This window comes from Notamacropus eugenii, chromosome 2 (assembly GCF_028372415.1).
Source record: "Notamacropus eugenii isolate mMacEug1 chromosome 2, mMacEug1.pri_v2, whole genome shotgun sequence".
NCBI classification, from domain to species: domain Eukaryota; kingdom Metazoa; phylum Chordata; class Mammalia; order Diprotodontia; family Macropodidae; genus Notamacropus; species Notamacropus eugenii.
Genome location: NC_092873.1, coordinates 455,550,057 through 455,575,871, shown reverse-complemented (window position 1 = coordinate 455,575,871; position 25,815 = coordinate 455,550,057). Strand labels below are relative to the sequence as shown.

General features: G+C 36.1%; 1 pseudogene; it reads left to right on the top strand.

Moving 5' to 3' along the window:
- The first annotated feature begins 762 nt into the window (after window positions 1-762).
- LOC140523180 (complement component 1 Q subcomponent-binding protein, mitochondrial pseudogene) overlaps window positions 763-25,815 on the top strand; it is a 34,384-nt pseudogene continuing 9,331 nt past the window's right edge.

The following is a 25,815-nucleotide window of genomic DNA, read 5'->3' as shown; positions in this document are numbered from 1 at the left end:
TAAAGACATATTACAGTAGAGGAAAAGAAGGGAGGGAGATGGCCTTTGTATGAAACTTACTCTCATCAGATTTGACTCAAGGAGGGAAATAGCATAGTGAGTTAGGTGTAGAAATCTAACTCACACTTTAGGAAGTAGGAGGGAAAAGAGGAAAGAAAATGGATAGGGTGGAGAGAAGAGGGAAGAGAAGGGGAGGCAGAATGAGGGACAGGCAACTGTCAAAAACAAAATTCTAATGAGGAGAGAAAGGGAGAAAGGAGATAAAAAACATAAATGGGGAGGGGGATAAGATAGAGAGAAAGACACAGACAGTAATCATAATGTGAATCGGATACACTCTTCCATAAAACAGAAGAGGATAGCAGAATGGATTAAGAATCACAATCCTGGGAGCAGCCAAGATGGTTGAGTAACAGCATTGACTTTAAATCACTCCCACAAAGCCCAGCCAAACACCTATAAAAAACGACTTTAAACAAATTATGAAGCTGCAGAACCCATAGAATGACAGAGTGAAGAGAATTTCCAGTCACAGACAGCCTGGAAAGTCACTGGAAAGTGTCTATCGAGCCACACTGGGACTAACAGGATCTGAGCAGGTCTTGGGGAGATTGAATCTCTCACACCTGTGGCAGTTGCCACACTTCAGGACCCATAAATGCCAAGGACAAATTGGAAGGTCAGTGGGAACAGGCTGTGGGAACAGTGCAGGAGAGTGGAATGGAGTGGTCTGGCCCCAGCCCCAGGGTGACAGAGGGGGGGATGGAGCAGAGGAACCCACAGCAGCCACAGAAGCAGCAGCGGCAGATGCAGCCACTGTCTCTGGAGCTCTCAGTACATAGATTGTATGGAGAATCAAGAAGCTGATAATACACCCTCTACCCCCACTGGAAGCAAAGAGCTACCTTGACAAAGACCTCAAAAGTCAAGCAAATGGGTGGGGAAATCAGGAAAAACTGGAAAAAGAATCAAACTATAGAATCTTACTTTGTTGACAAGAGACAAAAGAATGGAAATAGAAGAAAACCAAGTTAAAGCTCCTCCATCCAAAGTCTCCAAAAACAACATAAATTGATCTCAGGGTATGGAAGCCCTCTGAAAGGATTTTGAAAATCAAGTAAGGGAAGCAGAGCAAAAATTGGGAAGAGAAATGAGAATGTTGCATGAAAATCATAAAAAAAGAATCAACTGCTTGCTAAGGGAGACCCCAAAATGATGAAGAAAATAGCACTTTAAAAATATACTAACCCAAATGGCAAAAGACATCCAAAAAACCAATGAGGAGAAGAATGCTCTAAAAAGCAGAATTGGTCAGATGGAAAAGGAGATCCGAAAGCTCACTGAAGAAAATAATTCCTTAAAGATGAGAATGGAGCACATGGAAGCTAATGACTTTAGGAAAAATAAAGAAATTACAAAACAACACCAAAGGAATGAAAACATAGCAAACAATGTGAAATATCTCATTGGAAAAACAACTGACCTGAAAGCCAAGATAAAAAAAAAAGTCTAGACATCATCTTTCATGAAATTATCAAGGAAAACTGCCCTGGTATTCTAGAAACAGAGGGTAAAATATATGTTCAAAGAATCCACCAATTGCCTCCTGAAAGACATCTCAAAAGAAAACTCCTATGGATATTGTAGCCAAATTCCAGAGTTCCCAGATCAAGGAGAAAATAATGCAAGCAGCCAGAAAGAAACAATTTGAGTATTGTGGAAATGTAATCAGGATAGCACAAGATCTAGCAGCTTCTGCATTAAGGGATCAAAGGGCTTGGCATATGATATTCCAGAAGTCAAAGGATCTAGGATTAAAACTAAGAATTATCTACCCAGAAAAATTGAGTATAATATTTCAGGGAGAAAAAAAAATGGTCATTCATTAAAAGAGAGGACTTTCAATATTCTTTATGAAAAGACCAGAACTGAATAGAAAATATGACTTTCAAACACAAGAATCAAGCGAAACATGAAAAGCTAAGCAGGAAAGAGAAATCATAAGTGACTTTCTAAAGTTGAATTGTTTATATTTTAACGTGCAAAGATAATATTAGTAATACTTGAGACTTTTCTCAGTATTTGGGTAGTTGAAGGGATTACACACACACACACACATATACACACACATACACATAGATAGATAGAGAAATTGACTCTCATTGGATTTGACTTAAGAAGGGAATAGTATGCACAATCAATTTGGTATGAAAATCTATCTTACACTACAGGAAAGTAAGGGAGAAGTGGATAAGTGGGGTGTAGAGGGATGATAGAAGGGAGGGCAAACAGGAGGAGGGGGTAATTTAGAAGTAAACACTTTTGGGGAGGGACAAGGTCACAAGAGAGAATAGAATAAATAGGGGGCCAAATAGGATGGAGGAAAATATACTTATTCCTTCAAAAAATAACTTTTACAGAAGTCTTTTACATAACTACACAAATATAATCTATATTAAGTTGTTTGCCTTCTCAGTGGGAATGAGTGGGGAGGGAAAAAAGTGAGGGAAGTCGGAACTCAAAGTTTTAAAAACAAATGTTAAAAATTGATTTTACATGCACCTGGGAAATAAGATATATAGGTAACAGGGTATAGAAATATATCTTGTCCAACAAGGAAATAGAAGAGATAGGAATAAGGGAAGGGAAGGGTGTGATGGAAGGGAGGGCAGATTGGGGGAAGGGGTAATCAGAATGCATGGTGTCTTGGGGTGGATTGAGGGGATAGATGGGGAGAAAATCTAGAACTCAAAAGCTTATGGAAATGAATGTTGATAACTAAAAATAAATAAATAATATTTTAAAAATATTTTTAAAATAAAAACTAAAAAGAAAGAACAATAATCCTACCATATGTTGTTTATAAGAAACAAATTCAAAGCAAAGAGGTACACACAGAATAAAGAGATGAGTCCAGATTAGAATATATTGTGCTTTGGCCAATGTAAAAATCTCAGACAAAGCAAAAGCAAAAACTGATCTAATTAAAAGAGATAAGGAAGGAAACTACATACTGCTAAAAGGTACTATAGACAATGAAGTAATACCATTACAAAACCTATATGCACCAAGTGGTATAACATCCATATTCTTAGAGGAGAAGTTAAGGGTGTTAAAGGACAAATAAACAACAAAACCACTGTAGTGGTGGACCTCAACTTGCCCTTTCAAAACTTAATAAATTTAATGACAAAATAAACAAGAAAGAAGTGAAGGAGGTGAAAAGAACTCGGAATAAGGTAGACATGATAGATCTCTGGAGAAAACTGAATGCAGATACAAAGAAAAATATCTTTTTTCTCAGCAGTACACAATGCTTACACAAAAGCTGACCATATACTAGGGCAAAAATACTTCATAGTTCAATGCAGAAAAGCACTAATATTAAATGAATCCATTTCAGATCATAATGCAATAAAATTACAGGTAATAAAGGGCCATAGAAAGATAGACTAAAAATAATTGGGAGCTAAATATACTGATCCTAAAGACTGAATGGGTCAAACAAATCATAGAAACAATCAATAATTTCATCCAAGGGAATGACAATAATGAGGCAGCATACTAAAACTTATGGGATGCAGTGAAAGCGATGATTAGGGGAAGTTTTATATCCCTAAATACATGAATAAAATATAGAAAGAGGAGATAAATGAAATGGGTGTACAACTAAAAAAGCTAGAAAAAGAACAAATTAAAAATCCCCAATTAAATACTAAATTAGAAATTCTGAAAAACAAAGGAGACATTAATAAAGAAAAAAATTATGAAAACAATTGAACTAATAAATAAAACTAATAGCTGTTTTTATGAAAAAATATAATAAAATAGATAAACATTTAGTTAATTTGATTTAAAAAAGAAAACCAAATTACTAGCATCTTAAAGAAAGGATGAATTCACCACCAAAGAAGAGGAAATAAGAAAATAATAATAGAGAGTTATTTTGACCAATTCTATGCCGCTAAATTTGACAATCTTAGTGAATTGGATGAATATTTACAAAATATAAATTACCCTGATTAACAATAGAAGAAATAAAATACTTAACCCCATTTCAGAAAAAGAATTTGAACAAGCCATCAATGAACTCCTTAGAGAAAAAAAATCTTCAGAGTCAGATAAATTTACAGGGTAATTCTACTAAACGTACAGAGAACATTTTTTTTTTTCCAATACTATATAAACTATTTGGGAAAATAAGTGAAGCAGTCCTACCAAATTATTTTTCTGATACAAATATAGTGTTGATACCTAAACTGGGAAGAGTCAAAACAGAGAGAAAAAATTATGGAGCAATTTATATAATGAACATAGAAGCAAAAATTTTAAATAAAATATTAGGAAAAAGATTACAGTAACTTCTTTTAAGGATAATTCCAAGGTGCTGAGGATGGAACTGAGAGATATTAATGACTGGAGGACTGAGAAAAAATCTCTTGTTAGAGGTGATACTTGAGCCTCAGAATATTACAGGGATCTGTTGTTTCCAAAAGGTAGAGCTTAGGAGAGAAAATAAATTCCATGGAAGATAGTCTGTGCTAAAGCACAAAAATGTGAGATGTGATGTTGTACATAGGAATTTGCAAATTGGTCAAATTTGCTTCCAATAATTTATATTCTCACTTGTATATTGTTTAAATCAATGGTATAGTTTGGTTACTAGCTTTGTGACATGCAATTTATCAATCTCTTCATACTGTACTTCCCAAACCATCACAGCAATACAAAATTATTTATCCACCATTTCAACCATTCTTCAACCCCATTTCATTTTCTACAGACCCTAGTTATGTCACTGCTACCATGAGCACTACCAATCCCTTAATGCTTGCCTTTGGCAACTCATTATTAGATAATTCCTTATTGTGATTTACCACTATTTTTTAAAATTCTTCCACCAAACCAGTATATATCCTATAGAGGGTTGGTGGGTAAATGAGTGTTTCAGGAAGAGAGGCCTTTGATTTACTATACTTGCTAATGCTCAAGAATAGCAGTAGTCCACTGATTTAATGTGGGCATAGCCAACAGAAATGAAATGGACCTTTTATAATCCTTCTATCTTTTCTATGGAAATGGTAATCTCTTAAAAAGGTAGGGTGAATAAACTGAGGAATCATGGTTAAAGTAAAACAAGAATTAGAGCATAGGCTCAAAGGACTTTCTTAACACATATGATATATGCCTTATGTTTTTGTATGGTATGGACTTCAGGGGCATACAATGAAAACCTTCCTCTACTCAATGTTCCTCTACTTGTTGATGACAGAAACTCATTTGAAATAGGAAAAAGTCTATAGAAACAAGTTCTAAAATGTAAATACTCACTTTATGTTGTTCAGTCTTCTTTCAGTAGTGTCCAACTCCTCATGATCCCATTTTGGCTGTTCTTTTCACAGTCACTAGAGTTGTTTTCCATTTTCTTATCCAGTTTGTTTCACAGATAAGCAAACTGAGGCAAACAACGTTATGTGATTTGCCCAGGAACACAGAACTAGTAAGTGTTTGAAGTCAGAAAGATGAGCCTTCCTGAATCCAGGCTTGGCATTCTTTCCACTGTGTCACCTAGATGCCCCAAAATGCTCAACAGAGAATATCTTAGGGAGAAGATTCTGGGAAGATGGTGGAATGTGTCAGAAAATTTTCCAGCTTTCAAGATTTTCCTCCACAAAAGAGATAAAATAGCTGCTGTGGGTGAACATAGAACCATGAAAATAAATGAGAGAAGGGCAGAACAAGGGTACACTTGGAACATTCAGAAAAAGACCTAAAGAAAAATCCCAGGATTAGATTTCCTACATGTAAAGAGTAAACACCTCCAGGCTAGGGTCCATTTTAATAACAAGTAGCAAGCTGCTTAAACAACAAGAGGCAAGTCCTGGGGTTAGCTGGGTTGGGAAGCAGCTTCTGCTCTGCCACAGGAATAGTGACGGGAGTTGGGTGTCTGAGTCAGGAAGATTTAGGAAGCCTCTGCTGACAAAGAATGCCAGACCCAGCTGTGCTGCAAAGCACTGAGGGCGAGAAGGAACTAGCACATGCCCTGGTCAGTGCAAAAGCAGTGGTGTGGGGACGTCAGTGACTGTGGGCACTTATAGGAGACTGGACGTTTCAAATTGAGTTCAAGGTCACAGGGGAGAACTGAAGAGAATCAGAGGGCAGAGCCACTATCCCCCACACTCCAGGTCTAGAGGTGATTATAAAAACTACACCGTTACCAAAAAAAAAAAAAAAAAATTCACAGGCAAAGGAGAAAGAATCCAACTGTAGAAAGATCCCACAGGAATAGAAAAGACTAGGGTTCATATTCAGAGGAGGATACCAAAACAAAGAAACCCACTTCTACCCCAAAGAGTAATGTTAAATGGTCACCTGCCTAAAAAGAACTCATTGAAGAATTTTAAAAAGACTTAAACAATCAAATGACAGAGATGAAGGAAAAATAAGAATATTACAAGAAAAACAAGATTATGACAAGAAAATCAACCAGTTAGAAAAGGAGACTCAGAATCTTAAGGAATAAAATGACTCCTTGAAAAATCCTTCAGAATTGGGCAAGCAGAAGCAAATGAAGTAATAAAAGATGAAGAAATACAAAAACATAATATAAAGAATGAAAAAATATAAGGTAATGTTAAGAAAAAACAGTGAATCTAGAGAACAGATCAAGAAAACATAAGAATAATTGGATCACCTGAAAGTTCTGATCAATAAAAGAATCTTGATACAATAATAGAAGAAATAATAAAAAAAATTGTCCTGAAGCATTAGAAGCATTAGAACAAGAAGGGAAAGTAGAAATACAAAAAATTTATCAATCACCACCTGAAAGAAATCCTAGAAGGAAATATATCATAACATGATATAATATGATATGATGCATTATAATAAGTTATATATTATGTATTATAAAATATTCATATATTACATTATAAAACATATATAATATTATAGCTAAATTCCCAGACCCCCAAATCAAGGATAAATATTATGAGTAACAAGAAAAAACCAACTTACATATGAAGGTACCACAATTAGAATAACAGAAGACCTAGTGGTGACAACACCAAAGGATTGCAGGTCTTGAACAGTATATATCAAAGAACAAAAGAACTGGGGCTCTGGGAGAAAATATCACACTCAGCAAAGTTAAGCATAATTTTGAATGGGAAAAAAAAACGAACATTTGATCAATTGTCAGATTTTCAGGACTGTTGAAATAAACCCTGAACTCAACAGAAAATTTGACATGCGAGAGCCAAGAAAACTATAAGGTACATTCCAATGACCAATTACAAGAGACTCAATAAGGATAGAATGTTTACCTTTTAGGTGTGGAAAATATAAAACCTATGTCTAAAATTGTTACTAGAAATTAGGTAGCTTATAAAAAAATTGGGGTAGATTTGAGTATGAGATGACTTTAAAAAGTAAAACTATTTTAGTAAAACTAAAAAAAAAAACTATTTTGCTACGTAAAACAGCAAAAAGAATAAAGGAAGAATTGATGCGGTAGAATTAGCTGAGGAGGAGGGATGTTAGTTCTGGAAACCTACTTTCATTGGTGATGGATTTAAGATGCAAAAATACATACACATCTAAAAGAGTATAAAAAGTCTTCTAAATTTAAAAAGTATATAAAACTCTAGGGGAAGAAGCAGGGGGAGAGGATAAAGGAAGGATCTTCGGAAGGGAGGGTGAAGGAATAGGTTAAAAGGGGGATGAAGAAGGGTGTTTAGATTTAGAGGATTAGGAGGATAAAGGAGGAAGCTTTAGAGGGGAAGGGACAGAATAGGTCAAAGGGGTGTACAAAAGGGTATTTAAATTTAGGGGAATGGGAGTGTAAAGGATTGCTGGAGTAGGGGTAGGGTAAATATGAGGAGATCAAGGTAGCAGGTAGAAGTAAAGTAGAAGAGTTAGGAGAAATAGGAAAAAAAAAAGATGTACACCAACATAAAAACAAGATTATGAGTAGAATCTTTTAGGGAAAGTATATGCTTATGTAAGTATACATACATAAACATATACTTTCCCTAAGAAATATATATATATATATATGTCATATATATATGTATATGCCTATATAAATTAATATATCCATTCTCAACTGTAGCCTTGGGGTGGTAAGTAGAAGAGAGGAAGGGAGAAAAAAGAACAAAGAATTGTACAGCAGAGAACAAAAGAGAACCTACAAGGAAGCAAAGAAAAGAGGGACAGCTTTTAACTTAATGCATATTATTTAATGTATGGACTTTTTTGAAATGATATATTATTGCTATATATTTTGAATCCTCTCCTATGTTCTGATGTGCACATGACACATTTTATTCTTTCCTTATTTATATTTAAGTTTATAATGTTTCTTTTTCTTTTCTTATGTACTTAAGTTTTAGTATTTGTCTAAAATAAAAAAAAGAGCAAATTTTTGGAGAATACCTTATTTTAAATGCCAGCTATTATATATGAGTGACCTGACATCAGATTCTCTCCTGAGAGACTTTTCAATGAAATTCACATTTAGCATTATTAATTTTAGGTTTGAAGTGCACTGGAAATAAATAGTGTGAGGAGGGAGATAAGTGACATAAATGGAGAGCAATTAGCATCAAATAAATAAAAGGTTATCTTTTTTATAATTGTTACAGATCATTCATGGGACCATTAGTTATTCCAAAGCATCTTCATGTGTATCCAAACATGGATAATAACGTTGTTAGTAATGGTATAGCGCTAATGCGATAGGATCCAGAAGTGCTCTTCTAGCACTCAACACATTGATTTCCTTCTCCAAATACACCTAGCCTCATTAAAACATGAGTTATAGCAGTCTCTTGTTATTCTGCAAGGATTTTCCAAAACACGTAACCATCAGCCATTATTAATTGCATCCCTAATGTATCAGAGTCTATACATTTTCAGGAGCAGCACATAATCTTGCTAGAAAGATTGTTTTATGAAGTTGATTTCTCTTTCCTGAGAGTGCTAGTTATTGATTCAAATGCCATAGACATCATTGGTTTAAACTTGCTCCTAATTTATCTTCTCTATATTCTCTTTTCTGTGGAAAAAACAGTTGTTGAGAGCATTTGGACTGCTGGATTGTGACCAGAAATCTTCCCACTAATAGTAATGACACAAATAACAGTACAACTTAAAAAGGTCACCAACTGGTTCAGGCATCATCTCTTTTTAATCTTCTTGGTTTCCTCTTCCTAAACCCATGAAATTAATTTATTCACAACTATCTTCACTGAAGATTAATTGCACCACTTCTGATTTTCTAAAACATGGATTTGCAAGAAGAAATATTCTTAATGACTCATAATGCCATCTTGTTTTTAAAAATCAATTGGAATTTTTCACAAAGGTAAAATGCAGCAACATTTCCATTTTGAGAAAAGCATAAGGCACAGAATGCCACCACTTAGGTGGTGCCTGACTGCACTCAAACTATAATAAAGGCTGGAATATTCTGGGCATAGTAAATTCTTGTTTAAGCAATTTCCACAGTCCTTAATGTGATTTGTAGTTGTGAGCAGAATACATTCATTTTAATGGATTTTAACTTAATAGACAGCAATAGCCGAAAACTGTGAGCTATGTTTTCATTATTTTCTACAGTCTAAATTTGTGCTTTGCTTTATTAAAATTGGTAAACCATTGCATAACTGAAGACACTTGGCTCTGAAAGGCCAATATAGAGAAATAATTAAGGTTCTTTCTCACCAGATCATAGCTATGAAAGACCTACATATGTCTGTCTTTACTTTTTCAATATGCTGTTTTAGAAAACATACAAAAGAGGAATCTCAAAATTAGCAGAACATACTATAGGGAGAAAACTGTATAAAACCACTTGTTCTCTTTTTCTTAAATTAGAAGACATAGCACTAGAAGGCTAAAGGGAGAGAGATCTCAGACATTATAAAATATTCAAACTATACCAGGAGTAAAAAGCAATATAAAATAGAAACTAAAGGGATAATCTTGAGGGTCAGATAGAGTCAGAAGGACTTGTTTCAAGTCCTGCCTGATGTTCAGAAAAACTAACTAATGGAAGTAAAAGTGTTTTTACAATTGCTAGAACACAATTCAGCCTACTCTCTTCTTCCTTTTCAACTCTGGGTTTAACTCATTGGCAAGTCTGTGATCATGGGCAATTTAGCTAACCTCACAGCTCACCAGGCAAACTTCAAAGAATGCATCATATATGAGTTTCTAACCTTCAGAGTAGAAGGAGTTCACACACCATCAAGTTCCTTGACTGGATGAAATCATAGGTCTGGCCAAGCAAACAAGAAAATCCATACAACACTGTAATAAGTCATTTCAAGTCAAGACAGAAAACATTTAATATGTACCCACTACCTGCCAGGCACTGTCCCTCCAAAAAGAGTGAAAAGTTAAAAAAAGTTCCTGCTATCTAAGAACTTCCAATAAAATAAAGGAGACAAAGTTTTCCAACAAGATATGAGCATACTAAAATGAAGATAATGTCAGAGCAAAAGTGTGAAGATAGTGAGAATCTAAAAAGATTTTTTTTGTTTGTTTTTTATAGAAGATGGAACTTTTCCTGAGACTGGAAGGAAGTCAGGTGGCAGAGACAATGAGGGAAAGAGTTAGAGGAATAAGAGAAAACTAGTGAAAATTCCTGGGATTTGGAAATGATATTTTTGTGCCAGGAACATCAGTGTTCAGTGTCAAGACTAGAAAAGGAGGAAAGGACCAGGGTTGAAGAGGTTTAAAAGATAGAATTTAAATTTGATCCTTTGCATAGTGAATGACATGGTATGAATTCCTTCTAAGATGATCTTAACTCAGTCCAGACTCCTTGGAGTTTAGATTCAACATTTAAACAAAATAATATACTCAGATGATTTAACATTTATGAAAAGATTTTGCTAGGCACAGCAGGAAGAGAATTTTTAACAAGGATAATCTCTGAGTACACCTCCAAACTGATTCAGCTAAGAGAATCTCCCTTGTCTGATTTGCCCAGGCTGATCTACCAAGGAAGCATCAGAGAACTATTGGAGTTCCTTGTGGCTTTGAACTAAGGGCAATAGGAAGGGTTATTAAAAATCTGAGTCTTTAGTTTGATACAATATAGACTTGAGGATGTTATCAATTACTTTTAAGGAAAATCAGCCTAACTTGCATGGTAGTAGGGGTTAATCTATTTCTCTTACTCTAGTAGCAAAAAGTAGAAAGTGGGTGACTATTAATTTAGGAATGATGAATGAATTGAGGTGAATAACTGGAAAACAAAATTGTAACACCAACATTAATATATCAAAATCAGAGAAACATGAGGAAACTTGTACAAATTATTGCACAGAAAAAGATGCTGAATGAGGAAAACAATTTACACAATAACTCAAGTTTTTCTGATCTCATCATTTGAGAATTTTCCTCCAACAATCCAAACAACAAATTCATTCTTGCCCATTTTGTGGGACTCTCTACCATTTCCTCCCATTATGGTTCTACCGAACTTGTAGGTTTTGCTTATTTCTCCTGATGTCATAATGTACCAGTAAAACACTCTGGCTGTCAACTGTCATCCCTTGCTCTTGCAATGTGATCAGCCCATCTTCTCTCTCTGCCACATATTTCTTGAAAACATCTGTTCTTGTTGACATTTGTTCTTATTCATTGGAATTCTTCTTATAAGAGCAGGGTGTTAAGAATCAATTTGCATCTTTTCTTTTCCCTTGTGAGATTTATTTGCATCTTTAAATCTTTGGAGGCAGTGGTCTTTAGATACAAATGCAGACCAGCACAAATTATACAAAAAAGTTGATATTGAAAAGATAATTTTTACTGCTGTGACGAGGAAGCTCCCTTCTCCACATAATTCTTCTTTTCCCTATCCTTTCATGCCATGAGGACACAACATTTTTGCAACTTTAATGTCTGGGAATCATTTCCATTACTTTCTGTAGCATTGAATCAAGATTTCTGGGTTTCAACTTCTTTAACTAAAATGAGGTCCTATGTAGACTTTGGGAAAACCAACTAAAAGCAATAAAAGTCTTTTTTTCCAATTGTTTAAACACCTTTCAGCCTTCTCTCTTCATTCTTTTCAGTGCTGGAATGTTGCCTATCTGTATTTTCCATCTCAGATATACATACTGTTGAATGAGTTCTACTAGGTGTCCATTCAGATGCACAATGAAATTTGTGCAATCTTCTATCCATTTAGTGTGCTAGCGTGTTATTGGCATGGCAAACTCCTTTAAATGAATACGTATTTCTTAGGGAAGGCTCTACAATGTCTTAGGGCATGATGTGATCAATATAAGGTTTAACACAAATAAGAATACTTCATTAACCACAAGGGATCTTTTTTTTTTTTTCTACCTTGACTCTGTGCTGGATTTGTTCTATTACAGTTTCAAATCTTTTGGTTAACATGCCTCTCCCAGGGTTATACATTGCTTGATATTTATTATCAGAGACTTATGGAACAGTTTTTTTTTTTCTCTGTTATATTTTCCAAGGAATTTGTGATCATCTTGATATATGGATGAAAGTGCTTTGTTGTTTTAAAACAATGCTATAAAGCCAAGTCTGTTTTCTGAGGATGAGCTTAGCTAATCACAGAAACAGGATAATCAGCTGCTAATGAAAATTTTGGCATACTAATACATGAAATGACAACCAGAAAAAATAAAACTATTATGTAAAGGTATCTCAATTCTAATTAACTTAACAAGAAATCACAAAAACCAGTTGATGAAATACACTGGTTTAATGAATAACTGAGTGACTATAGCTACAGAATGTGTTAATCTATTGGGATATGGTTCATATGTCAGTTGTTTTTATTTTTGTTTTTTGCTTTTTGACTTTACAAGGGTTAGTTCAACATTGGGAAAATTAGATGGATCTAAAGTAAACTATTTTAAAGTATCAACTTAGGATAGTTATTACAGAAATTATGGAGTATCAAGATAATTTTAAAAATATTTTAGAGAAATGTTGCATAATGATATTGCTTCCTTGTCTATGGTGTCTTTTAGCAGGATATCATTTCCTTCCTTATCTCTTTTGATTAGATCTATTTCTGCTTTTGCTTTGTCTGAGATTAGGATTTATACCTCTGCTTTTCTTACATTAGCTGAAGCACCATATATTCTGCTCCAACCTTTTACTTTTATCCTGTGTGTATCCCCACATTTCAAATGCGTTTCTTGTAAACAACATAATGTTTGGCTATGACTTTTAATCCATTCTGCTATCCATCTCTGTTTCATGCGGGAGATTATCCCATTCACATTCACATGTATGATTACTATGTGTCTTTCTCTCCACCTTCTTTCCCACCGTTTGTGATTTTAGTTCTCCCATCTCCCTTCCCCTCCACAATAGAATTTTTATTTTTGACCACCAGCTCCTGCAGTCTTCCCTCCCTTCTTTCAGCACCCCTCCATTTTACTCCTCTTGATTTTTACTACTTCTTGCCTCCTTTTTAACCTCCCTCTTTTTCTTTGCCCCTTCCCATCCTACTGCATATAGAGCTAGTTAGATTTATATACTTAATTAATTTTGTTGTTCCCTCCTTGAACCAAATCAGATGAGAGTGAACATCAAACAATGCTCATATCCCTCCCCTCTTTCCCTCTACTGTAATATAATTTTGTACTTCTTCCTATGATGTAATTTACCATTTTCTGCTTCCTCCTTTTCACATCTCCTGCTACAATCCCTTTGTATGCTTAAATCACATTTTTATCATGACATCATTTACTTTATACCTGTTCCCTCTATCAATGTATATCCTTTTTATATTTCATAAAAGATATACAGTCCTCAAGATTAACAATTATCATCTTCCCTTATAGGGAGGTAAACAGTCTTTCCAAATTGAATAGCAAGTTTTTCTTTTCCCCTGTTTGCCTTTTTATGCTCTCTTGAGACCTGCATTTGAAAATCAAATTCTCTATTGAGTTCTGTCCTTTTTATCAGGAAGGTTTGAAAATCTCTTCTTCATTGAATGTCCATCTCCTTGCCTGAAATGGTACGCTCAACTTTGCTGTGTAATTGATCTTTGGTTGCAGTCCCAGCTCCTTTGTCTTATGGAATATCATATTCCAATTTTTTTGTTCTTTTAGTGTAGAAACTGCAAGGTCCTGTGTGATCCTAAGTGTTGCGCCTCGATATTTGAATGGTTTCTTTCTGGACGCCTGTCGTATTTTCTCCTTCATTTGATAGTTCTGGAATTTGTCAACATTACTTCTTGGTGTTTTGAGTTTGGGAACCCTTTTGGAAGGTGAATGGTGGATTCTTTCGTTGACAATTTTGCCCTCTGAATCTAGCACTTCTGGGGAGTTTTCCTCGATGATTTCTTGGAAGATATTGTTCAGGCTCTTTTTTTCAACATGGCTTTCTGGTAGACCAATAATTCTTAAATTTTCTGTCCTGGATCTATTTTCCAGGTCAGTTGTTTTTTGTATTAGATATTTTACATTATCTTCTATCTTTTCATTCTTTAGATTTTGTTTCACTAATTCTTGATGTCTCATAGAGTCATTAGCTTCTGATTGCCCAATTCTAATTTTCTTCAGTTAACTTTTGCATCTCCTTTTCCATCTGTCCAATTATTCCCTTTAAGGAATTCATTTTTCATACTTTTAAAACCATTGGCCAGCTTTTTTTCTATTTCCTCCTTCAACTCTTCCAAGAGTGCTCTTTGTCCATGAGAACAATTCAGAGTCCCTTCTGAAGTTTCAGATGGGAGTACAGTCTCAGCAGTGACCTCTGTGGCATTCGTGCTTTGGTCGTTGTCCCCATAGAAAGATTCTATGGTCTTTTTCTTCTTGTTTTCCTTTTTCTTACTCATGATGATGACACTTTGTGTACTGTGGCCTCTGGTTCTTTCAGCTGGAAACTAAAGTACCTGGTCTTGAGCTGACTGGTGTGAGAAAGAAGAATCTGGCTGGATTGTTTTGTTTTTTTTTTTTTCCTCCCCAGATTAGCCCTGGAGCTAGCTTGTTAAGTGTGGGGAATCTGGTTGAGGGAGATCTCCTCAGCTGAGCTAGAGCAAAGACAAGGTCAGAGATTCCAGCTCCCCTATTGTCTTCCCATTTCCCCTGGAGTGCTGGGGCATGCCTGGGTTCCTGGTGTTAGTGGTTGTGGGCTCCACCCTCCTGGGGCTCCAGATCTTTGCTGAGATGCGGCTGTCTGGGACAGCTTCAATCCTCTGTCACAGTAAGAGCAACACCCTTTAGCAATTTTCCTACCTTCATGTGCTCTGACACTGTTTGTCTCACCTGCTGATCCCACTGTTACAAGATTTTTCTGGGGAACTATTTTGTGATTCTTTCAAAGTCAACAATTGGAGGGGGTGAGAGCATTTGCTGATCACCCTGCCATTTTCACTCACAGAAGTTCAAGTTCAAGACTTACAGACATTTAATGTACAAGCTGATAGTGTCAGGCAAAGCTGCTGCTGATACCTGGGGCACCTTGGCTGTCACTAGCTTGGCTCCATTGGTCTCCCATCCCAGGCTGCTCTTCCACTGTGCTGCTGCTTCCTCACATCATCCCAGGGCTTTCCTGCCTGTCACTGCTGTGGTGGGGATACTACACTCTGTGCTGTACGCCGTGGACTCCTCCCCAGTGGCAGAACAGATCTTTCCTGTCAGCTTTCCAGTCTGTCCTGTTCTGTAATCCTGCCACAGTCTGTCTCCTATTGAATTCTGCATCTCCAAACTTTGATCAGATTCTCTTTTTAGGGGTATCTGAAGGAGTTTGTCTAAGAGCTTAGTTGAGTAGTTGCTTTCATTCCACAATCTTGGCTCTACTCCTTTTATCTGTACTTTAAAGAATACTTTCAGTTCATTTGAAATCATTAGTAAATTCTTATAGTAACTTTCTGTGGCATTATTGTACCCTTATTTCAGTTAAAGTAGTGGTAATCCAGAGATTTTAGGCAATGTGATTTTCCTGAGGTTTTAAACCAGGATTTAGTGTTGTAGGAAGTAATGTTCCTTGATGATGTCCTATCTATATGTTTAAAAATGATAACAAATCCCAAACTCATGGACAAAAAAAAAGGTAAAGAAGGAGAACACTATGAGAAGAGCTAAGAGAGGAGAAAGGAAGAAGAAGATAGGAAATACTATTATGAAAACAAAAAATGCAATACAGTAAAAAATGCGTCAGTAGAACAAAAAGGGCCTGTTCAATTCACTTCTAGGTATGCCATGTGACAGTCAAATTGAGTCTGATTATCTCTATGTTTCACTTATAACATTGCATACCTTGTGAACTATGAATCCAAAGTATTGTTCAATTCATTTCAATAAATATTTATTCATATACCACTAGGTGCATAAATTTATACTAAGTCTGATGGAGGAAACAAATGTAAAGAGAAGAATTCCTGTCTTTAGGGAGTTTACAGTTTTTCTAGGGAAATCAAAAATGTATATCTGAAAATAGAGCAGTGTACTAGACAGAGCACTGCATTTAGAATAGGAGAACCTGGGTTTAAACCCTATCTCTACTACTTACAACAGGTGTGTGACTTTGGAGAAAATTATTCCTTCTTGGCCTTCAGTTTTCTCACATGCAAAATGAGGGGGATTGGACTAGATAACTTATAATGTTTCTTCGGACTTCAATTCTTAGGATTCTAGAAGAACCAATTTTAGCACAAAAGAAGGCAATAAATATATAAGTAAGTGCCAATGTGAATGGCAGAGACACTGTGTTTTATTTAAGTTCTGAGCAGGTTTGAAACAATATAGGCACAAAAAGTAAGAAGATAAATGTTGAAATGTGAAAATCCTTTGATGTTTGAAAATATTTCACTGTCAAAGTAGAATATGTCATGTTATCTATTTTTATACTCATAATTTGGTTTTTAATTTTTTAAAATTCAAATTAAATGATTTTTTTTGCTTGATTTCATTTTTTTATTTTTTTTTAAGATATGATCCCATCCTCTTCAATTCACTCTGTGCACTCTGTCTCTATGTGTGTGTGCGTGTGTGCATGTGTGTGTGTGTGTACTCCCACCCAGTACCCAGATACTGAAATGTTTCAAGAGTTACAAATATTGTCTTTCCATGTAGGAATGTAAACAGTTCAACTTTAGTAAGTCCCTTATGACTTCTCTTTGCTGTTCACCTTTTCATGGTTCTCTTCATTCTTGTGTTTGAAAGTCAAATTTTCTTTCCAGCTCTGGTCTTTTCATCAGGAAAATTTGAAAGTCCTCAATTTCATTGAAAGACCATTTTTTCTCCTGAAGTATTATACTCAGTTTTGCTGGGTAGTGATTCTTGGCTTCAGTCCTAGTTCCTTTGACTTCTGGAATATCCTATTCCATTCCCTTCTATCCCTCGATGTAGAGGGTGCCAGATCTTGTGCTATCCTGATTGTATTTCCACAATACTTGAATTGTTTCTTTCTAGCTGCTTGCAATATTTTCTCTTTCACCTGGGAATTCTGGAATTTGGCCACAGTGCTCCTAGGAGTTTCTCTTTTTGGATCTCTCTCATGCGGTGTTCTGCGGATTCCTTGAATATTTATTTTGCCTTCTGGTTCTAGAATCTCAGGGCAGTTTTCCTTGATAATTTCATGGAAGATGATGTCTAGACTCTTCTTTTGATCATGGTTTTCAGGTAGTCCCAGAATTTTTACTTTGTCTCTCCTGATTCTATTTTCCAGGTCAGTTGTTTTTCCAATAAGATATTTCACATTATCTTCCATTTTTCGAATCTGCGCGGTATGTTCTGAGATATCTGTCTTTCTCATAAAGTCCTTACTGTCCATCTATACCATTCCAGTGTTGAAAGATCTATTTTCTTCAGTGAGCTTTTGAATCTCCTTTTCCATTTGGTTAATTCTGCTTTTGAAAGCATTCTTCTCCTCATTGGCCCCTTGCACCTCCCTTGCCAACTGAGTTAGGCTAGTTCTCAAGGTGCCAATTTCTTCAAGATTTTTTTGGTTCTCCTTTAGCAGGGAGCTGATCTGCTTTTCATGCTTCTCCCTCATCCCTCTCATTTCCCTTCCCAGTCTTTCCTCCACCTCTCTAACTTGATTTCAAAATTCCTCTTGAGCTCTTCCATGGCCCGAGCCCATTGGGTGGGCTGGGACACAGAATCCTCGATTTCTGTGTCTTTGCCTGATGGCAAGCATTGTTCCTCCCCATCAGGAAGGAAGGGAGGAAGTGTCTTTTCTCCGAGAAAATACCCTTCAATAGTTTTATTTCTTTTTCCTTTTCTGGGCATTCTCCCCAATCAGTGACCTGACCTCTGAATGTTCTCCTCACACCCACCTTGCCTCCTGGTCCTCCCATCCAGCGTTTGGGGACTGAGATTCAAATGCTGCTTCCCGCCTTAGGGTTTTTGGCGGGGGTAGGGCTGCTAATCAGTGTGAGAATTAAGTTCAGGTGGTCAGGGGCAGGGCCGCCTCTCTGGCTCAGTTCCCTCAGGGGGTTTATGCACAGACCTTCCACAATGGATCCAGGCTCCCGCCCGTTTGGGGAGCCCCTGTCTGTAGCCGCCTCTCAGCTTCTATCTCCTGGGGGGGCCTGAGCCTTGGGGGCACCCCACTCCCCTCTCAACCCGCCAAAGAGACTCTCTCACCTACCCCCGTCAGTCACCTGTTGGTGGGGGGGACTTGTGCCGCCACTGGAGATCCCGTCTCTGAAGCCTGCTCGGATCTGTGCCTCTTGGAGCCGCGGCCGCCGCAGGTCTGGGCTGGGCTCCACGTCTGCAGTGCGACGGACCTCTTGCGAGAGGTTTGCAGGTCCCTCTGTGGGTGGGGGGACCCGCGTGGCCGCTGGAGATCCCGTCCCCGTAGCCCTCTCGGATCTTTTCTTCACGGTGTCGTGGCCGCGGCAGGGCTGCCCTCTGCTCCCCGTCCCAGCGCCCAGTCCACGGCGCGAAGGACCCCCCGCGAGAGGTTTGTAGGTCTCTCTGGAACAGAAATCTCTCTCGCTCCAATATTCCGTGATCTCTGGGTGCAGAATTCGCCCTGGGTTGGTCCCCTCTAGCCATTCTGTGGTTTGTGGGTTTGGAGCTATGTGTATGTGCGTCTTTCTACTTCGCCATCTTGGCTCCACCTGTAAATTAAATGATTTTAAATGTAACTTGCTAATTAAGATATTTTCTGTCATAGTTGCTTTTATTTTATTATTGATCTGTGATTGATTTGAGATGAATTTTCTAAAATCGCCAATTCAGAAATTTTTAACAAAATATTCTAAATTGGGAGAAGAATTGATCTAATATTATTTAAGGAATTTGTGAAGATAAATCTAATTTGTGGATGTTAATGTTTTATCTTTCTTACTCTCTAACAGCTTTCCTTCTATTTTACAGAACTTTTCATTGGGTTGAAGGGGTAAAATATCCTCTTTAGCTCAATCGAACCAGTATCTGAAAAGAAGTCTATTAAATACAATGATAATTTCTTCTCAATAAAAAGTATGCTGAAGTCTTTAGTTCATTTCTATCAAACCACTGAATAGCAAACTACAAGAAGCAAGGACAACTTGTGTGTACTGTCCCTAAGTTAATGGCCTAGATGGAATGAAATTACTATTTCCAGATCTCCATTTTGTTTCTAGTCCTCTGGGTCAGTTCATTGATTTCCTTTACAAAACATGCTTAATAATTACTTTTCTTGTATCATTACATTTCAATTAGATATATCTTTGAATTAGACTTTTAATTTAAATTACATATCTATTTGATTAGAAAGAGAGGGAGAGGAATTGGTTTTATTTGAAGCTTTGCCTTCCTAGCATTATATGCAAAATAAAGAGAAAAATCAATTGGCTGGCCCATCTCTTAGTAAATGACTAACATAAAAAGAAATGAAAATGCTTTCAATCCTTTCCTTAATGTCTCTACTGGATTTATAATGTCATTTGTTGCACAACAGACCAGATAACTAGTCCTGAGTATCCTTAATTCAATTAAAAGAACTGAGTATTTTTTCATCATAAAGTATTTCAATAGCATTTTTATTAGCATTGCACCTTTATTTTTCTCTGCTTTTTTTCTAATATGCTATTAGTATAATAATAATAATGATAATAACTCAATTTTACATATCATGTAAAGGTGGGCAAAAGAATTTAGTGTATTACTTTACAAAATTGCCACAACTTTATAAGTATTGTTTCCATTTCACATATGAACAAACTGAGGTTCAGCAAGTTAAAATGAGTTGTATCCAAAGTGGGTTAGAACCAAAGTTTTTTTCTTCTTTTTCCTAATCTACCACTTTATCTCATATTTCACACAAAGCCAAATACTTTTTGTGAATCAGTAAACTCACGTTAAAATATTTAAATATTCTTCAGAAACCTATGGTCTGATTTTTTTAGTAGGTCATGATTTAATATCACAGGGATTTTATGTTGATCTGGATAGAATGCAGCGTATTATAAGTAGAGATTAGAATAAGAGAGAAAAGAAGATGGAACACTATTTTTCTTTGCCAAACCTTTGCTTAGCAGTAATCCCTAAGTTATCATTGGATTTTTCAGAAAGAAAACAAGAGAACTTTTTTATTAGGAAAAATTTGATTTGGTCTGCTTTTGCCTGACTATCCTTTATCTGACAAATATCTATCTCTGAAGAGTTTTGGATGTCACTTGTCACTTTACACTATGTTTAACTGTGTTGGCTGAAGATAAAGTTCAATTTTCTCAGCCACTCTCATTAATAAAGAGTTGTGTCTCAGGAGACAGTGTTCTATGTTGGTTTGGGGGAAAAACCTAACAATTTCTGCATTGATAGAAAAAGTGAATCTTTTAGGGCATAAAAGCTATCTGATTATTTCAGCCCATTCAGATTGAATTGAAATGGCAATGCATGAAACAATAGCTGAAAGAGAGTTGTGAGTGATGAGAATGTTTCTATATTATGAAGACTGCCATCCCAATATTTTCATCCATTCATTATTGCAACCAACACCATCAAATGATATGGAAGAACCCTTCCAATTCTAAAACACTGTAATCATATGAGTCTAATTCTTCTAAATGGGTACATGATTTAGACATAAAGGGTGATATCATAAGCAAATTAGGAGAGCAAAGAATAGTTTCATTGTCAGACCTATGGAGAAAGGAAAATTTATAACTAGACAAGAGATAAAGATCATTCTGAAATTCAAAATGCAAAATTTTGATTAAATTAAAAAAGTTTTGCACAAAGCAAATGCAATCAAGAATAGAAGGAAAGCAATAAGGTGGGAAACAATTTTTACAGTCAAGTGTTTCTGATAAAGGCTTCATTTCTCAAATATATGGAGAACTGAGTCAATTTTATAAGAATACAAGTCATCCCCCAAATGTCATTTGACCAAATGATAAGAACAGGTACTTTTCAGATGAAGAAATTAAGTCTATCTATAGTCATATAAAATGCTCTAAATCACTACTGATTAGAGAGATGCAAATCAAATCAACTGTGAGATACCACATGACACCTATCAGATTGGCTAACATGACAAAACAGGAAGATGATAAATGTTGGAGAAGTTGTGGGGAAATTGGAATAATACTGCATTTTTGCTGGAATTGAGAATTGATCCACTCATTCTGGAGAGCAATTTGGAACTATGCCCAAAGGGCAACCAAGCTGTGCATACCTTTGATCCACCAATATCACTACTTGGTCTGTAAAAAGGGATTACAAAAAAGTGAAAAGGTCCCACATGCATGGAAATATTTATGACAAATCTTTTTGTGATGGCAAAGAATTGGAAAATGAGGAATGTCCCTCAGTTGGAGAATGGCTGAACAAGTTTCAGTATATGAATATAATGAAATACTATTGTGCTATAAGAAATGATGAGCATGCAAACTTCAGAAAAACCTGGTATTACATGAACAGATACTAAATGAAGTGAGCAGAACCAGGAGAATGTTGTACACAGGAAGAGCAACATTGTGTGATGATCAACTATGATAGACTTAGCTCTTGTCACCATAAAATGATCCAAGACAGTTCTAAAAGTTTCATTATGGAGAACATTATCCACAACCAGAGAAAGAACTGTGGAGTCTGAATGCAGATCAAAGCATGCTATTTTCACTTTTTTTTTTTCTCTCATGGTTATTCACTTCTGATTCTTCTTTCATAATATGATTACTGTGGAAATATATTTTGAAAAAAATCAATATATCAAAAAGTAAACTTATTACATTTTCCCCTAAACCTGTTACTCTCTCTCACATCACTATTCTGTCTGTGGTACTGCCATATGCCCAATCTCTTATGTTTATAATCTTGAGATTATCACTGACTCTTCTCTCTCATTTATCTCTCAGATTTGTCAGTTGCCCATTCCACCTCCACCATTTTTAAAAATCTCTTCTCTATTTGTACCAATATCACCCTCGTACAAAGTAGTCCTTATTGCTACTTGCTAAGACTATTAGGACAGCCTAATAGGCCCCTTTACCTGTAACCTCCTCTTTCTTCTCTCATAATGCCTTTTTTTATGCATAGATCTAGTGATATCACTCTTCAAAGATCTTTAGTGACTCACTATCTACTGAATAAAGTTCAAATTAATTTGCCTGGCATTCAAAACCCTTCAAAGTTTGGTTCTAGCTTGCATTTGTGGCCATATTTCGTATTAGTCTTCCCCAACACACATTCTTGATTAATAAACCAATCTGCATTTATTTTTTACCACCATAACAAACTGCAGTCTCTATGGAGGTAATAATTTTGGTTTCTGTGTGTGTGTGTGTGTGTGTGTGTGTGTGTGTGTGTGTGTGTGTGTATCAGTAAGTACCCTACCATACACAGGGAGGCCTACTATCGCAGGTTCTCAAATCTGCACTTATAAAAGGAAAGGCAGCTTTCAAGGGGTCAACAATCACTTTAATCAATTCAAACAAATGCTTCCAGATAGACCTTTTTATCTTTTCCATTGCCAAAATTACCAAGCCTTCCACCTATTCAACAGACAACCTTTTATCTTTATCAAAACCAACAGACAGGACTCTACTGTCTGAATCAGAAAAATAATTGCTATACAATTTACATACATTCCTGGACCAAGAGAGCCTTTTCATCTGACCAGTTTGGGCATCTGAATATATGGCCACTCAGTCTCTACCAGGTAAACACAAGATCCTTCTCATAAGTGAACTCCCAAAGTAAAACACTAACCTTAGAGTACATATAACTGAGACTTGGCTTCTCATTGGCTCAGAGTCAGCAGACATGAAACCCACGTGACTCAGCATACCTGTGAACCATCAGGGCTGAAAGTGGACTGAATGTGCAGGTGCTCACAATGTAGCCTGAGCCTGGAAAACAACTCCCAACAAACAAATACCATGTTCCTTGCTGTTACAGTGTCTGTCTGTGTGTGTGTGTGTGTGTGTGTGTGTGTGTCTTCCTCTAGGCCTCTCACAGTATTATATACAATATATAATAAATGCTTAAAATATTTTTGAATGAAAGAATGACTGTGTATATTAATAACATACTAAGTAAACTTAATTCTAAAAACATAAATTATGACCAACAGGAAAGTTCTGTTTGTTTTGTATACACAAGACCAAAATTATTTGGAAGGTAATGTGATTTTCCCCTAAATATCTATCCCTGCTCCTAAATATCTTACATTATTATTAACCCTGTCTTTTCACCTGACCCCAAGTTCTTATTCTTTGTGTTACCTTAAGGTTACTCAAGAAAAGTCAAATATCATTGATAAAAAACATAAATGTTAACTGGGAACCATTTCCCATGAGCACATTTGCAATGATTAGGCTATGAAACTGACTATTTAACACCCTGGAAGATATACAATGCCCAGCCCACAATGAGTAAAGAAATCATGAAAGCAACTGATTAAAAATGAAAAAAAGCATAATGGAGAAATATCTAAACAACAATGCTTCCTTTGACTTCAAAGCAGAGGTTAAAGCAAAGAAGCCAAATAATTGGTTATTGAGCAATGCTCAAGAAATTGATATTTGGGGTGCTAGTGTAAACATGAACTTCATTATGATACAATTTCACACATAAAGAGGTGTGTCCTTACACATTCATCAAAACTAACTCAGCTTAAGATAAAAAGAGTCATGTTAGGAAAAATACATTCTAAAATTTTATATTCAAACATGGGAATTTTATCCTCTAAAATCAGACTTCCCTGAGAACAAATAATTGATGAGGGAAAAGCCATTCTTAATAAGACCCAGATCTGCTGAAGAAATTCCCAGAGTCACTTATTAATACCAGGCTCAGGTCAAGGGAGTTTCTTTATTGGGACCAGAAAGTGGATGAGAATTTGAATTAGTTCTTTGAATCAGCAGAAAAGTATATTTGACCTGGAATTTTAACTAATAAGAAGCAGAGACCATTCAATGTTTGACACAAGGTTAAAATAGGTCAGAATATTGGAAAAGTCCAAAGCTATCATTCCCTATATGCTTAGTGTTCACTAGGACCTCCCAGCCTATGTAACTCTATATTAGAGTCCCATCATTATAGCTATAGCATTAAACAATGTAGAAACCAGAATAGTCACAAGGATTACCAAATGATAGATATAGACACACTTCGTTTACATTAACATTGTGTTTTGAGTGAGTTGCAAGAGATAACTTACAATGTATATCTCCTTGTGGGTTATTTTTTTTTATTTTTTTATTTTGTAATGTTTAACAATCACTGCCATGCAATTGCGATTTTATCCCTCCCCACCTACTCCCCACTACCCCCCTCCCTCCCCATGACTGCATACAATTCTGTATAGATTCTACATATACTTTCCTATTGAGTATATTTTCACTATAGTCATGCTATGTAGTCAGACTAAGATAAATGAAAGAAATCGTATAACAAATCAGAACATGATACACAAACACATACACATACACAAACATGATCTGCTACAATATGTGAGTGGCTTCCATATTTCTCTCTCTGAGTGTGGCAGGCATTTTGCCTTGAGATCCTTCATTGGGATTTTTTTTTTTTTTTGGTAAGAAGTTCTTGTGTTATTACAAAAATCTGAGTCTACCAGAAAAAACTCTCACACACTGTGGTTGTTGCTGTGCATAAAGTTCTCCTGGTTCTGCTCCTTTCACTCAGCATCAGGTCATATAAGTCCTTCCAGGCCTCTCTGAAGTCTTCTTGTTCATCATTTCTTATGGCACAATAGTACTCCATTACATTCATATACCATAATTTATTCAGCCATTCCCCAATTGATGGACATCCCCTTGACTTCCAGTTTTGGGCAACTACATAGAGTGGTGCTATAAATATTTTTGTACATGTGGGACCCTTTCCCATTTTTATGATTTCTTGGGGATATAGTCCTAGTAACGATATTGCTGGGTCAAAGGGTATGCACATTTTTGTAGCCCTTTGGGCATAGTTCCAAATTGCTCTCCAGAATGGTTGGATGCGCTCGCAGCTCCACCAACAATGAATTAGTGTTCCAACTTTCCCACATCCTCTCTAGCATTTATCATTTTCTTGTTCTGTCATGTTTGCCAATCTTATAGGTGTGATGTGGTACCTCAGAGTTGTTTTGATTTGCATCTCTCTAACCAATAGTGATTTAGAGCATTTTTTCATATGATTATAGATAGCCTTAACCTCTTCCTCTGAAAATTGCCTGTTCATATCCTTTGACCATTTATCAATTGGGGAATGACTTGTATGATTATACATTTGGATCAGTTCTCTATATATTCTAGAAATGAGGCCTTTATCCCCGAGCTTAGCTGTAAAAATTCTTTCCCAATTTACTACATCCCTCCAGATTTGGGTTGCATTAGGTTTGGTTGTGCAAAAACTTCTCAGT